Source organism: Trichosurus vulpecula, chromosome 1 (genome assembly GCF_011100635.1).
Source record: "Trichosurus vulpecula isolate mTriVul1 chromosome 1, mTriVul1.pri, whole genome shotgun sequence".
Classification (NCBI taxonomy): domain Eukaryota; kingdom Metazoa; phylum Chordata; class Mammalia; order Diprotodontia; family Phalangeridae; genus Trichosurus; species Trichosurus vulpecula.
Genome location: NC_050573.1, coordinates 108,720,861 through 108,734,532, shown reverse-complemented (window position 1 = coordinate 108,734,532; position 13,672 = coordinate 108,720,861). Strand labels below are relative to the sequence as shown.

At 38.6% G+C, this 13,672-nt stretch overlaps 1 pseudogene; it reads right to left on the bottom strand.

Moving 5' to 3' along the window:
- LOC118834296 overlaps positions 1-13,446 on the bottom strand; it is an 83,027-nt pseudogene extending 69,581 nt beyond the window's left edge.
- Between the last annotated feature and the right edge of the window lie 226 nt (positions 13,447-13,672).

Genomic DNA, 13,672 nt, shown 5'->3' with positions numbered 1-13,672 from the left:
AAAGTTAGATGGGTCCCAGCTACTATACAAATTATGAATGCCATCTCATTTATTCTAAGAAGTGACCATTCAGCCTTTGCTTGATGACCTCCCGTGAAAGGCAATTAGGTAACCTATGAGACAGCCTGATGACTTATGAAGAGTCTTTTGTTTGTTTGTTTAGTTTGGTTTTAAATATCTTGGTTGGGCAAAAAGTAGAACTTTTTGTGTGTCAGAGTGATAAAGCACTGAGTTACCAAGGTATACTGAAGGGTCTTTCAGCTGAGGTATCCTGAAGAAGACAATGATCCCAACTCTCTGTCCTGTGTGTTTCACCCGTCACTTGTCCGAGGAGAGGGGAGGCTGGATGTGATGATGTTTTAAGACTTCTTGCATTTCTGTGTTTTGTCTCTATGACTGTGACCTTGAAGCCGCTTCTGGACAAACACTTGAGAGAATGTTCTTTCCCCTTCAGCAAACAAATTAATGTTATGTATCATATAATATGATACGATATGATATGACACGATATATGATATGATATGATACATGATACATGATACATGTTATATGATATGATATAATAATACATACTACATAGTAATATATTACATGATATATAATAACATATATTATATATGCCAATATATAATACATGTTTTTATACTTTTTTGTGTGTGCCAGAAGTCCTATTCATGGCCAGAGTGGGAATAGAAGAAAAGCATTTTAGGGGGAAGAACATGAGGGTGTAAGATCATAGATCTATAATTTAGAGGGACCACAGAGACTGTCTAGAGCAACCACTTCATTTTGCAAATGAGGAAACTGAGACCCAAGGAATGACATCCAAAGTTAGGGAAGGTCTGGGATTTGAATCCAGATCTTCTGTCTCTACTGACATTATCATTTCTCTCTGGTCAAGTGGGAGATAGGGATGGAAAATAGCCACTGGGTGTTACTAGGCAGACCACTGTGGGTGCTGCTTTCTCCCTTCCCTTTAATTTGGATTGTCAGTACTATAGGCCACCCTATTCCTGGGAATTTGCTCTTTAGAAGAGAAACAGAGGGTAAAGATGAAGAAATGAAAAGTGAATATGAAGTGTCATCCATGTGTAAGGATAGGGCTATTTTGGGATGAGTAGTTGTATGGTAAGGCAGCATAGAGTAGGAAGGGAGGAAATAAGCATTTATTAAGTATCCATTAAGTGGCAAGTGCTGTACTAAGTGCTTTACAAACCTTATCTCAATCCTTGGGAGTAGGTGCTATTATAATTCCCATTTTTATGTTAAGGGAATTGAGGCAAATAGTGATTAAGTGATTTATCCAGGGTCACACAGTTAGTAAGTGTCTGATTTGACACTTTTGTCTAGATTTGAATTCAGATCCTCTTGCTTCTAGGTTTAGTGTGTTAACTGTTGGGCTATTAGAGGAACTAGGAACTAGGTAGAACTTTGCTACTTACTGTGTTATACGGCTTTGGACAAGTCACTTAACCTTCCTGCCTCAGTTTGCTCATCTGTAAATACAAGGGTAATAACGCTCACAAGCACATACCTTGAGGAGTTGTGAGAATTAAATGAGATGTTTGTCAAATGCTATATAGATGCAAGTTACTTTTTTCTCTCTCCAGCAATGGAAATTTTGGGCACTAGGCATGAGTCTTAGCATCAAAGAAAACTCAAGAAAGCATGGTCATTGCGGCATTACTTTTTTTTTACACGCACACTCTAGTTACTACAATTGCCCTTTTTTTGCAGGGCAGTTGTCTATATTATTTTTAGTCATGTCTTAAGGATCTGGTTTCCCTTCCAGTGAAATGGATGATCCCTCAGTTATTGACCTACGGTAGCTTTGTAAGAGACCCAGCAAGTCCTCAGAATGACTCAGGACTGTGGTTTAGCTGTCATATTTGGGAAGATGGAATGGCTGAAGGCAAAGCTCAATTGCCTGGGAGAATTCACTCTGCATACCAGACCGCTGAATAAAACACAGAATCAACTACTCAGTGTTTAGGGTAATTACAAAGAGAGGTAGATGAGTCAGATCGAGATTCAAAGTACAGATTGGTTTGACGCAACCCTCTTCCTTTCACAGAACACCAGTGTCAACACGCCACACTCTGGTGGGTTGCTATACTGAATCTACTAGATTTTGTAGTGTCCTTCCTTTAAGGTAGAGTTAATATTAACTAGCTGAGAGTTGTTATAAAGATGACATTATTAAAAAAAATGTCAGGTGACCTGAACTAGTCAAAAATGAATTTAAACCCTAAGTGTTGAAGAAGACTTTAGAAGACCTCATCAAACTTCCTGCACAATGCAGGAATCTTTAATATATTATCTCAGATAAGTGGTCATCTAGTCATTGTCATTTTTTTTCATAGACTTTCTGATATCTTAAGAGGCAGCAGTTTCATTTTCTTTCTAATAATAAGCGGAGATTGGCCTCCATGTAATTTTCACTGATTGATTTACTCTCTGCAGCTACCAGGATGTATTTAATCCTTCTTCCTCATTAGAATTCTTCAAATACATGAAGACAGCAATCATAGTCCCTCATTGCTGTCTTCTCACAGTCTCTAAATCTTATAAACTCCTCTCAAAGTATTCTTGGATCTTCATGACACATAGTTTTGAATTCCACTACACTTGGCCATCTTTGTATGTCCACAGGATTGCCACATGCCTCTTAAAATGCCATGCCTAGAATTGGATTGAATACTCCAAAGTAGGGCAGAGATCACCTAAAGGATTTCGAATTATTATTCCTTCCCTCCAAAGCTTCAGGGATTTTGCATCTGGAAGTAAATTGGATAAGAACAATGGTGCAGTGGGGATAATTCCTCAAAGACTTGGAGGCATAAATGGACATGTTAACATCAATTTCCTTGGAATGTATCACCCCTTCATCCAATAGAATTAACTGCCTCTAAATTTTGCATATCATTCATTTAGCATTCCAATGATCTTACCAATGTTGAAAAGTAGTGTGTTTCCTGCTATTGAATATACTTTTGTTAAATTTTACATTATTTGCAGATGGATCAAATTAATAATTACATATAATTTTCAATGAATAGTCATAAGAGGTTGAATACTGTTTCTGGGCCTCTTAGGGGAAGTGGGAATGGAATGAAAAAAAATGCAAACATATGTAGTGCTGAAAGTATATCTAGAGATGGAGAAACAAATGAACAAATGTAAAATTGATCACTGGCTAAGAGAATGGGAAACTTAATGGGATACTCAAGAAAGCAGCTTTTTTTCCCACTTTTTTCTTGAATTTTCTGTGCCCAAGAATGCTTCAAACAATAAACTTGATGTTTAGATTCTAGACAGCCTTCCTAGAATCCTGGGATGTGGTTCAGGAGAGCCTCTAAATATATGTACACCAAAGAATCATAGATTCAGAGCTCTTCTCCCTCAGAAATACTTCGCTTGGTGATCTCATCAGTTCTCAGGGATTTGATTACCATTTCTATAATCTACTGATACTACCATAAACTCTCCACTCACCTTCAATCTTGCATCTGCAACTGCCTTTCAGAAACTCAACATGCTGGAAACACAATTTATTATTTTCCCCCTAAAACTTCCTTGCCTTCTACCTTCCCTGTTGCTGTAGAGGGCAACACCACATCTCCCCAGTTCCTCAGTCTCACAATCTAGGTGTCATCCTTGATTCCTCACTATCTCTTTGCCACTCATATCCAATCTGTTGTTAAAACCTACTAATTTCACCTTTGAAAGACCTCTCAATATCTTTTACTATTTCTCTCCTCTCACACTGCCATCACTCTGTAGGCTCTTCTTACCACATGCATGAACTATTGCAATAGCCTACTGGTAATTCTTCCTGCCTTAAGTCTCTCCCCACTCCAATCCAATTTTCATTCAGTCACCAAAATGTTTTTCCCAGGACACAGACTTGACCATGTCATTCCCCTTATCAATAAACTCCAGTGGCTCCCCATCACCTGCCGAATCTAATACAAAATTCTCTCTTTGACACTCAAAGCCCTTCATACCCTGCCCCGCCCCGCCCATACCTTTCCAGTTTTCTTACATCTTACTTCCTGCCATGTACTCTTTGATTCACTGACACTGGTCTCTTTGCTGTTTCTTGAGCAAGACATTTCATCTCTTGGCTCCAGACTTTTTTTGCTCATTCCCCAGACCTGGAATATTCTCATCCCTAATATCTGTCTTCCCTGGTTTTCTTTAAGTCCCAACTAAAATACCATCTACTATAGGATGCCTTTGCTACATCCTTTTAATTTGAGAGCCTCCCCTCTCTTAATTATTTCTTATTTATCCTATATATAATTTGTACTGGCTTTTGCCTCTTTTTGTGCCCCCAGCACTTAGCACAGTACCCATTACAAAGTAGGTACTCAATAAATATTTATTGACTGACTAATTGGAAGGGATCCCCAAGACCATCTAGATCAACTGTTATTTTACAGATGAGAAACTGAAGCCAAAAGAAGTAAAGTGATATATATCTAAAGCTTCTTGGACAGTAAGTGTCTGAAACAGAAATTAAACCCAAATCTATTGATTCTTACTCCTTTGTACTCTCTGGCCTTGGGGCTTCGCCAAAGGGAAGCACTCAATTAAAAAAAAAAACAAAAAGACAACACCCTCTAAAGAAAAACCCAACAACTTCCTTTCAGTAAAAATGTCATTATTCCTATTACAAGCCTCTCCGTATTTCTTATATCCTTATTACCAATACACATTAACTGATCATCAGTTGAGTCTCCTGGCACTTGACAAATCTGAGATCCATAACTTTCTTTCAGTAATTCATGGCAACAGAACAAAAGAAAGAAATAGTAGAACTTTTTTGGAGGAGGGAATGGATAAATTCTGTAGGTATGATGAAGTCTTGGCTAGGAAAACAGATGAGACCAGGAATTTAGGGATGATAGAAATGAAAATAACAATCACATCTATGTAGGACTTTAAAATTTTCAAAATACTTTCCTCTTCCTAGGAGGAGAAAACAGGACCTTTTGATAAGGCAACAACTATTTGTCCTCCAAGAAATGATGCTATATATCCACAATTTTTGTCAGTTGAAAGAGGACCCAGAAAAGTGATTAGAGGAAGAGACAAGTAGTGTTGGTTACTGCTTGTTGATGGGTTACTAAATTAATTCGTAATCATGTTGATAATAACAACAGAAAGATATGTAACTTAAACAATGACTTCTTTTTTTTACATCAGTAATTGTCTGCCATCCCTTTTGTCATGCAGGCTTGAATGAATTACATTACCTCTTCTAACAGTGTAGACAACATGCCACACTCACAGTCCCTCACACCTCTACAAGCAAGGGTTTGGGGGAGGTTTTATTGGTCATTGTAAAACGAAATGGTTCATTTTAATTAATCTAAGTCCAGCTGCCTTTTACTATTTTCATTTACATTATTACAATCATTATGTAAATTATTATCTGGGGTTTTCTTCCATCTAATCACTTCAAACAAATCTTCCTATGTTTCTTTGAATACTTCTTAATGTTACTTATTTTTGCACAGTAAGTATTCCATTATATTCATATGCCCCAATTTGTTATGCTATTTACTAATATATGGAAACCCACTTTATGTCAGCTTTTTTTGGGTATATTTTGCTACCAAGAAGAATATTGCTATGAATATTTTGGTATATGTGGGACCTGCCTTTCTGTCATTGACCCTTCAAGTGTACACACCCAGTAGTACAGTCTCTGGGTGAAAAATAATTAGCAATTCATTGGCTTTTCTCGCATCATTCTGAACTGTTTCTGAGAATGGTTGGACAAATTCACAGCTCTACCAATAACATATTAGGGGGTACCTTTCTCCCCATAGTATTCTCAAATATTGACTTTTCCCCCATTTTGTCCTCTTTGACAATTTGATGGATGTGAGATAAAGCCCTATAGCAGTTTTAAGTTGTATTGACAAGGCGTCATGGTGAAGAAGAAAGGATAGTTCATTTGAAGTTATACAACTTGGATTAAAACCTACTTCTGTCACTTATCACCTATGTGACCATTGAAAAATCACTCAATTTCCCTGGTTCTTAATATCCTCATCTGGAAAATGAGGAGATCAGAATAGGTGGCTGCTAAAGTCTCTTCCACCTCTAAATGTCTGATTTTATTGTTAGCAATTCAGGACATGTTTTCCCATGGTGGCAGAGCATTTATATTTCCTCTTCAAAAAACTACTCATATCTATGGACCACTTATCCACTGACCATAATCTGGAAGATGGCTCTTGGCTTTTAATATTTGTGTGGCCTTTCATATTTCTTGGATATCAGGCTATGTTGAAAGATAACTAGTTCAATTTTTTTTCATTCAATGGCTTCTCTTTTTATTCTAGCTGCATTGATTTTGTTCAGGCAAAAGCTTTTACATTTTATATATTTAAAGTTTTATCCATTTCATCTTTGATGAGCATCTCTATCCCCTATTTCCTTAAGAAATTATCAAATTCATAGATCTGATATGTGCCACTTTCTGTTCTCTGTTTTTCCCTACTCCTTTTTAAAGATGTCACCTTTGATATTTAGATTATAACCTTTTATATTTAGGTTATATTTCTGGGGTTATTGTGGTATATTAAGTAAAGTGACAACCTGTTGATCTATATTTGCCTATTTGTTTTGTAATTTTGTAATTTTCAGTGCATCTAGGTAGCAGAGTGGATAGAGTGGCAGGACTGGAGTCAGGAAGACTATCTTCCTAAGTTCAAATATGGCCTCAGACATTTATTAGCTGTGTGACCCTCTGCAATTCACTTAATCCTATTTGCCTTAGTTTTCTCATCTGTAAAATGAATTGGAGAAGGAAATGGCAAACTACTCAAGTTTCTTTGTTAAGAAAACTCCAAATGAGGTCACAAAGAGTCAGACATGACTGAAATGACAAAACAACAACAAGAAATGCCAACAACATTCTCATTTTCTTTGCAGTTCTTACAATATAGGGAGTCCTTTTCTCAGGGGTTTGTGGTTCTTTGATTTACCAAACTTACAGTTGCTGTTTTAACTGCTTTTTTGCCTTGTTTAGTTAGTCTGGTCACAATGATAAACTCTTTTATTTGTAAGCAGTTGATAATTGCCACTTTAGAATACCTGCAAATGTTTTTCTTACACAGATTTTTTTGGTATTTCCCCTGAGTTTATAGACATTTGCGTTTTTCAAAATGAATTTTGTCTAGTTCTATAAAGTAACTTTGTAGTTTGTTTGGTATGGCATTACATTTGTAAATGAATTTAAGTAGTATTACTATTTTTATTTTACTTGTTTCATGCAACCATGAATGTCTAAATGTCTTATTCTTCCTTTATTTCTTTAAATAGTATCTTGTAGTTTTTGTGTATGTATGAGTTCTACTTGTATCTTGGTTAGTTAGAAGCCAATTATTTGATATACATTATAACAGTTTTGAATATGATTTCAGTTTTAATCTCTTCCTCTCTGATTTTCCTAGTTATGTATCAATAGACAGTGTGCTAGACATGAAAAATGGAAGATCTGAGCTCAAATCCAGACTCAGATAAATTTATTAGCTATGTGTGTCCCTGAGCAACTCAATTCCTGTCTGCCTCAGTTTCTTCTTCTATAAAAATGGAGATTACTTATAGCAGCTACCTCCAAGAGTTGTTGTGAGGATCAACTTAGATATTCTTTATAACGTGATTTGTAAACCTCAAAGCACTAAATAAGTGCTATTGTTTATTGCTGTTGTTGTTCAATATAGAGAAGTTCTGGTAACTTTTACTATTTTATTTTGTATCCTTTTCTTTTACTGAAGCATTATTTTTTATTGTTTTTAAATCCCTTGGGTTGTTCATGTAAAGCATATATCTCCAGAAAATAGAGGTAATTTTGCTTCCTATTTTTCTCAACAGAAGAAGAAAGAGAAGTGATGTCCAGTACAGATGACTTGGAAAGAAGTGGTTGAGGAGTTGAAAAATAAATCATAAACCTTGAATGGAAGCATGGTATTAGTTGCTATGGGGAACTTTCATTATCTGGACAAGAATTGGAGTTCTTTCTGCACAAAGCAAAGCAATTGTTAATTTCTTGACTTTTCTTAATGATAATTTCATCCTTCAAAAGACAAAAGAATCAATGAGGAGACCTTCTATTCCTGATGAATCTTACTGACAATGAGAAACTGGTTTCTGGGGCTGGAGAGAATGGGAACCTGGGCAAGCTTGGAATAATCTGACAAGCACACTACATTTAAAGAAATCAGATTTCAAAGTGTTCAAAGAAAAGATGGGCAAGATTATGTGGAGGAAAATCTACAGGTCAAGTCATTCCAGGAGGGTTAGGAAACTCTCATGTCTGAGATTCTGGCGATGAAAAAAGAAAAAAAATGATAAGAAGGACAAGGGACTACAGACGAATCTACCAGATAATATGGATGTACTAGTCATTTATGGATGGTGCTTCCTATGAAAAAAAGATAAGGAGGTTGTGGTAGACCACAAGTTCAATATTAGATAATGACATGATAGCCCAAACATGAAATTTAGTGAAATATTTGGCTGCATTAAAAAAATAATTTTCAGGACTAGGAAAGTAATAGAGCCAATTTACTATATCTTATTCAGATTTTATCTGGAGTATTATGTTCATTTCTTTTCACTACATTTTGGAAGTCCTTGGTAGATTAGAGAAAATGTCAATGAAGCCAATAGGATAGTGAGAATCATCAAGATTATGCTATGTAGACATCAGTTGAAAGAACTTGGGCTGTTTAGTCTTAAGAAAGGAGTTATGGAGGATAAAATAGTTATCTTCAAGGATGTAAAATGCTCTCTTGTGGAACAAGGGTTAAACTGGGTATATTTAGATCTTGAGGGCAGAAGTAGGCCTAAAAAGTAGATAAGGCAAAATGGAAATTTTATTCTTCCTCACTTCCTAGCAATTAGAGTTATCCAAAAGAAGAACATGCTGCTTTGGAAATTAGTATATTTCCCTTTACTTAATGTCTCTAAGACTTGTTGAATACATTGGGATAAGCTTCTTGTATTTATAATATTAGAAGGCATATGGGATCGTCTAGGATTCTGTGATTAGATAAGGGGAGACAAGAAGGTTGTAAGCATCTCCTGACCATTGATTGCTTAGACCTTTTGACCCCTGACATAAGAATACTAAAGAATCATTTTTAAAAGACCCCAATGTTCTTTCCAAAGACACAACCACTACTGACCTTGTTCCACCATTGCCTTTTGGTTCGCCTCAAACTTCAAGCAGTCTGCCAAGTAGTGAAGAACACTCTGAAAGTTCCAAACACAAACACAGATATAGAAGCATAAGAAAGACCACCTGGCCAGTAAGACAGCCTAGAACTGTACTACAAGTCACAGTCAGCCTCATCTGGCTTTAGTTCTCCTTTTCCTTTAGATAGAAGCAATTTTACAGCTCTTCAATATAAAGATCTATTTAGAGATCATCCCAGAAGCCTAGGCTTTACTTCCTTTTTGCATGCTGCCTCCACCAATGTCAGAGTCTGAGAGAGACTGATTCCCTCTTTAGGATTACTGTCAGGACTCACTGCTCTATAGCTTTCAAATCTTGCCTCACCTCCTTTCTTAATAGTAATGTCAGAGGGGATATGCTTTAGGAAAAATAAACTACCTGTACTATTTTCCGATATGTTTTGGGTATCTGATCTGTTCCTTGCACTCTATCTTTCACTCTATCTCTCAACTCTCAACATGTCTTTTCACTGCTGCAATGCAATTCCAGCCCCCTGGCTTCCCTGGCCATAGTCAGCTAAAATCCAGCCTTTATAAGGGACCTTTCCTGCCCTTGCCCCACTGCTGGTCCCTTCCCTCTCAGATTCCCTCCCATTTACACTGCATTATCAATCAATAAGCATTTATTAAGCATCTACTATGTGCAGGCACTGTGCTAAATGCTAGTGATAGATACAAAAAGAGGCAAAAGACAATCTTTGCCCTCAAGGAGCTTGCAATCTAATGGGGGAGACAACATGCAAACAAATATAGACAAAGTAAGCCATATAACAAAAAATAGGAAATAATTAACAGAAAGGAGGCATTGAAATTAAGAGAGGTTAAGAAATTCTTACTGTAGAAGATGCGATTTTATTTGGGACTTAAAGGAAGCCAGGGAAGAAAGTAGGCAGAGGTTAGAAGGGAGAACATTCCAGGCATGGAGGACAGCCAAAGAGAATTCCAGGAGCTGAGAGACAGTGTGTCTTGTTCATGGATACATGTGTAATCTCCATAGGGTTGTTTGCTTGCTGTCTCTCCATAAGAATGTCAGCTCTTTGAGATCAGGGACTGCCTTTCTTTGAATGTCCTTAATACATTGCACAGTACATGGTGCTTAAGAAGAGCTTAATAAATGTTTATTTCTTGACTTGACTGAATGTTTAGCCAATTTACATCTGAAAACCACCAGAACCAAAAGAAGTCATTACTCCTTTCTGTCCACGCCTGCCCCCAGACATCTCAGCCTATTATGAGACTGGCCCTTGAAGTATTATCTCTCCCTATATGAGTCAGATCTCTTTCTGTGTTGAAATTTCTTCCCTTTGGTCCATTTCAGTCATTTCTTGTTTTAGAACATAGGCTCCCAGAGGGCAGTGGCTGTCTATTTAGCTCACTTTATACTTTTCTCATTTCCTGTTGGGTCATCTTCACAGAGCCAATTCCCACAACACTAGGACCAGAAGGCAGTATTTATGAGACTGGCTGCTTGCTGTTCCTTCTCTCCCTGTTTTAACAATGCCCAAAGGTCAGGTTCCCCAACAGTCCACCAGACAAGTGTTCCAGTGCCCTGTGGGAAGTGAGAACCAAAGCCTAACCAAGTGGGTATGCATCTGTGAGGTTAATTAGTACTGTTTAATGGAGAGGAAGGTCATGTACAAGCCAGAATCAAGGCCTAGTTCTCCAGTTTTTCTCTCTAGTATTAATAAGAGGAATATTTCACTAGAGGATATAATGATTTGACTTGATAGAAAACACATTTTTCAGGGTAAAATTCTATAAAAAGACTTCAACCATCCCATTCAAACCACTGAACTTGAAACAAAAATACCACGGATATGCTTAAAACATGCTTCTTACTCAGCAGTATGCTATTCTCCCTTCCTTCCACAGAGACCAAAGGGACAATATGTTCTTGACAGCCTGAGAAGTGTCTTACCATTCTGCAACTTGCAAAAACAGTGCCAAATGCATGGCTTTCAGAAGAAAGAAATTATGGGGAAAATTTTCACACGTCTTTCCCTCTCTTGAATAAATTCTCAGTATGACAAGCCTGCAGGAGAGTGGGAATTAAAGCTGTAAAGTTCCTTTTGAATCATTTCAATCCAAGAAACACTTATTAAATGCCTACGAAGTAATAATATGGTATTATATTAGGCACTAGGAGTATAAAGACAAAAAGAAAAAAAAAAACATGGCTTCTGCCTTCAAGGAACTTGTATTTAAATAAAGGCTACACCATTCATACATATAAATGTGGCATTTGTGACCTTGCCTTTCACCAACCCCAAACCAGAACCCTCTAGCTGTATAACTTGAATGCTAGTTTCCTTAAGTATACAGAAAGGCAGTGTGTCACCATGTTAACTATCCACCAAGGGAGTACAATGTGTGAATATCCCATTGGGTGGCTCTCTACTTGAGACATACCAGCTTTGTCAATTTCTGGTGCATATTGTTGTGGGTAGAGGCTACTTAGTCTGCACCTACTGACTACTCCCCTAACCACCAAACCCGGGTTTGGGGTAGTGCTAAGCAGTTTCAATGAGCCCTCACTAGCCAGGTATAAAAAATAATATTTTCAAAATATTAAAATATTTGTATTTATTTAGCTTATGGATTCTCACTGTGTCTGCCCTCTCCCTTCTGAGGAGACAGTTTGGTGGCAGAGTAGATAGAGCATTGGGCCTGGAGTCAGGAAGACTTGAGCTCAAATACAGCCTCAGACACTCAATACACACTCAGACACTCAGACTCGTATGTGACTATGGACTAGTCACTTACCCTCTTTGTGTCTCATTTGTTTGAACTTTAAAATGGGGATGATAATAACGGTCAGTCACCAAATATTTATTATTTGTTATTTCTTTTTCAGAAAATTGATTTTTAATGATAAATTACAACTCAGACACAGGGCGGGTAATGGGACAAGAGCTGGATTGTCTGTGGGCTTGCATTACATTGATGGTCTCAGGGGCTGGGGCTCCAGACCCAGTGCTAAGTCTTGCCAAGAGGCTCTCAGCCTTGGGTACTGGCGATCTGGAAGGGTAGCAGGGCCTTTTGTTGCAGGGGAAGCAGTAGTGTTGCTGCTGTTGCTGCTGCTGCTTCTTGGTGGCAGCCTTGCTGGCCAGGTCCTTGGCCTTCTCTGTAGCTGCCACAGCAGTTTCCTTCACCTTCTCAGTTGCTTCCTTAGCTGTTTCAACAAGTGTCTTAGAAGGAGCTTTACCTTGCAGCCTGGCCAAGATGTACTCAAAGCCTTTGATGGTCTTGGTCACATTACTTTTGAATCTAGCTAGGCCAAACTCCTGCACAGGTCTCGAGACCCCAAACAAACTGGAGGAGACCCAGGCCTCCCGTCGGATATCGGTCCAGCCACTGTTTTCAGGGTTCACACAGTAAACACATCTTTCCTCCACCATCAGCCGGGCATGGTTGATGTTCCAGGTGAAAGTGGTCCCGGTCTGGTTCTGTGGGTCCACGATAGAGTCCTCGAGGATGTACACCGAGTAAGCTACATCAGCAGGAAAGAAGCGCTCCGCCCGCATCCAGTTGGTCTTCGTTAGAAGCCGCCTGGACAGCAGCTTCTGATCAGGAGTTACCTCCCGGTGCACGAAGTCCTCCGTCAGCACACGCTTGCTGTAGGGGTTGGTTTAACGCAGCCAGAAGGCAGCAAACACTTGGTCCCAGGAACACCGCAGCACGCTCTGCCCCAGGAAATACTTCACCCTCGTCCCGGCGGGGGTCGGGGTCGGGGCAGTGTCAGGGGGCGAACCGCATGGGGAGTAGGGTCGCCAGGCCCCCGCTCTCCCCTACCGTCCCAAAGCCGCCATCGCCGCCGCCTCCCCCGCTACCGCCGCTGTCGCCGCCGCTGCCATGAGGGGGTGTCCGGCCGCTCTTACTTGTTATTTCTGTTATTTATTATTAAATATTTATTATGTGTCAAGTACTGTGCAAAGTGCTAGGGGTACAAAGGAAGGCAAAAAACAGTTCCTGCCTTTTAGGTGCTTACAATGTAATGAGAGAGAAAACATCACTAAAAACAATTCTTTATAAAAAACTATATAAGGACAATTTAGAAGTAATCAACATAAAAAAGTTACTAGATAATGAGGGATTTGTGAGGTTTACTGCAGAAGGTAGGGATTTACCTGGGACTTGAAAGACATGAGGGAAGTCAGGAGATGGAGTAGAGGCGATAGAGCTTTCCATGCTTAGGGGACAGCTTGTCCTCCCAAAGGTTTAACTGTAGCCAGAGTACACCTGATTTTCTGTACCTGTTGCTTATGTGGAAGAAAAGGGAAAAGTGTCCAATTCCATATCAGGTTCATGAACTAGAAATAAGGAAAAATGAGGAAGATAGTATGAAAAATCAATTTCTATCTTTCTGTCTCTTTCTCCCACCTCCATCTCCAGGTTTTGGAGAAGGTAGAGAAGA